Source organism: Mustela erminea, chromosome 3 (assembly GCF_009829155.1).
Source record: "Mustela erminea isolate mMusErm1 chromosome 3, mMusErm1.Pri, whole genome shotgun sequence".
Classification (NCBI taxonomy): domain Eukaryota; kingdom Metazoa; phylum Chordata; class Mammalia; order Carnivora; family Mustelidae; genus Mustela; species Mustela erminea.
In genome coordinates, this window is record NC_045616.1 from 83887734 (window position 1) to 83891001 (window position 3268).

The 3268-nt window shown below is 37.8% G+C and overlaps 1 non-coding gene across 1 annotated transcript; it reads left to right on the forward strand.

Moving 5' to 3' along the window:
- Nucleotides 1-2937: 2937 nt before the first annotated feature.
- LOC116587401 lies at nt 2938-3045 on the forward strand. The gene has a single exon (XR_004284421.1). It is a non-coding gene; the product is annotated as a U6 spliceosomal RNA (small nuclear RNA).
- The last annotated feature ends 223 nt before the right edge of the window (nt 3046-3268 follow it).

Genomic DNA, 3268 nt, shown 5'->3' on the forward strand with positions numbered 1-3268 from the left:
ATTGCTGCATAATGAATGCCCCCAAATGTAGTGGCTTCACACAACACTTTATTATTGCACGTGATTCTGAGGGCTGACCGGGACCTGACTCTCTGGTTTCTCTGTTACTGTTTGATTCTTTCCTACAGCCATCCTCAGATGGGACCTGGCTACAGTGTGTTGGGTGGCTTCACGGGCTCCCTTCCTTCCTCTCTTCTGCTCCAAATCAGCTTCCTACATACCCTCTAGATCTCAGCAGATACCCCTGACTGCAGGAATGGACCACTTCCCTCAAACCTGAACTTCCCTTTCACAACTTACATCCTGTATATCATATCTGGTTGGTTCTCTATCCCCTCCCCACTCCACGGTGTATTTTGAGTTTCACGAGAGTAAGACCAGTCTCATTTTACTCATCTTTGTATCTTCATGTTAAATAGAGCACCCCAGCTATGTTAGGTGTGTAGTAAATATTTCAATAAATGAATGAATGACCACTAGGAATACATCTTTTAGTGTTTGGGGGTTGTCATTTCTCCTAAATCCCAAACATTGTTTTTCGAGGTTTATATAAAGTAAGTCTACACACATCAAATGAAGAAAGAAGATGTACTACTTGAACTATCCCAACAATTCAGATGAGACACTGCATTCTCAATTATTTATAAACTGAAATTGGTTTGTGAATGTTATGAGATTATCTGGATGATTTCTTCAATTACTTTCTGTTCATTCAATTGGATATATAAACATAAAAATAAAAATTCTTATACTTGATAAAGTTGGGGTTTTTTTAAACCTGTATTTCTGCCCATTGGCTAACACAGTTTTAGGGGAACAAGAAAACCCATAGACAAATCTGTGTCTGTATAGGAAGGTTGGAGGAAATGTTTATCAGTTGTTTAAAAAAAATAGTTTCCTAGCTCCTTGACTTTGCCAGTTGCAGGATTTGCCTCCATAAATACATAAGAAGTGCTTAATGGAAGTATATTGAAACAAATGCAGTAATCTGCCATGGGAGAACTGGCTGATGAGGAAACTTGTAAGAAAAAGTTGCTTTGGTGATCGCAGCCTATCTACTGATTTTTTCCCAAGGGTTTTATTCAGAGAAAGCATGATATAAAAGGTAATGTAAAGCATATCAACAGTTACTCAAATCACATTAGAAGCCAAGTTTGTTGAGTTTCTTTGATGGAGACATTTTGATAAACAGACATCATCTTTAATCTTGGTTTTTATTGGGGCTGTCTTATTGGTAGTCTTCTTGCCTCTCAAAAGTAAACTTACTTGGACACTTTTAGAGCTTATTCGTTCCAATAGGATTTTTCTTTGATATCTGCCTAGGAAATGTACTCCTAGAGCAGCTACATGAACACCAAATTCAGCATCATAAAAGTAACCATTTCTGTTTATCAGTTTCTAATTTTGAAATACCCAGCTGAGAAAGAAATCCATAAATGAAGTTTCATTTCCAGAAACAAAATCCAGAGAGTTGTCTGTGCTCTCTTGCTTCTGGATGTGGTTTAATTTGTCTTTGCTATTACTCTTTCTTCATTGTCTTCTTTCCTTCTCAGCACTTTTTCTCTTATCTCACCAGGATGGCTGCAGTTTTTCCCCCTCTATCCTTTGAGGAGATGGTAGTCTAAGTCTATAATTTTATATTTAGTTTTGTGTAATACTTCTAATACTTACTAGGAGTGGCATCAACTGTATTCATGTATATTTGATTTGTACTTAAAGGAATTTAAGGACACGGTCTGTTTTACCTTTATGAGATCCCCAGTAACTAAAGTAGCATCCAGTATATCATCATCACTCAAAGCATACTGTTGCATGATGAAATGAGTAGAGTATATCCAGGGTGGAAATGGGAAAAGTGTCTTCTTTACAAACCTGGCAGATATGTTGCCAAACAATTTTGCTCTCAGAAAACATTGCATCATTAAATGTTTGTCACTTGTTAACTGAACATATTGACTTCACAGGTTCTACTGACCCAGTGAAACATTCAACATGGACACTCACCACCTTGTATCAACTCTGAGAAGTCTGGATTAAGGGAATGGAAATGGATGAATATCAATTTAGGATCCACTTTGAAAGGAAGAGTCTTTAAGGCCATGAGACTGGACCTTGAATATTTACTTCAGTGACTTCAATCCAGGAAAATTTTGAATACTAGTAGCCACAAACAAGGGCGGAAAGAGATTTTTCTTTTCCAGAAGTGAACCCTTGAGCCACATCGAAAGCTATCACCTCAGATGTAAATAATATGATTTACCACAAGAAAAGTTTCTATCTCCTTTTATCCAGGGTTAGAAATAGGGGACCATGTGTGACAAGTTTGTTCAGGATACAAATGATGCCATCAGATTCTAAGCCATAGGATGCAAAAGGATGATCGAAGACCAAATCTGGCCCACAGATGTATTTTATTTGATCTACACTATTATTTTTTCATTGAATTAGTTGCCAGTATAGAAAGTCAGGAGAATGCATACAGAACGTGGTCTTGTCCCCCACCACCCCACTTAAGAAAAAAGATACAGCAAACTGGACCCACAGTTCCAACTTATACTGACAATTAGCTGGTGTTCAAGTTCAAATTCCCATGATTGGCTGCTTCCCTACCATAGTTCCCCCACTGCCTGTTTTTACTCCAATACTGAAGAGTTTCAATTTGCCATCCCTCATCAACCTGAACAGTTTTCTTACAGCCTGACCGCCTCATATATTTCTTTTATCTGTCTGGGCCCTGCATTTAACTACCATTTTGAATGTCACAGATGTTGTTCTATTTCCATCCTTCTGACTGAGAGTAAATAAGCAGGGGTTCTGATTATGGCTCTACCTTCATCATTCCAAGTCAGCTGGCTGATTCCATTTGTTCCTCTGAATCTTCTGCATTCACATGGCCCCTAGAGAGGTGGGGGTGGGATCAGAAAAAGGACAAGTTGTGTGCTCCCTTCAGCAGTACATATACTAAAATTGGAGCCACATAGAGAAGATTGGCATGGCCCTTGCGCAAGGAGCAAAAGGACAAGGTGAGTGAAAGAATCAGTTATTTGGGACTCTGAATAAGTAGGATTGTCAAAAGAAGAGGAAGACTAATCTGTCTATAATGCCCATGTTTCTTACAGCACATATTAGGTATTTATGTATATAACTAGTGCTATATATACATATATATGTATATAATCACTCACAAAATCATACTGTTCCCCCAGGGACATGTAAGTGTTTTTTTTGGTTGTTTTTTTTTTTCAATTTAATTTTAGCTATACAATTT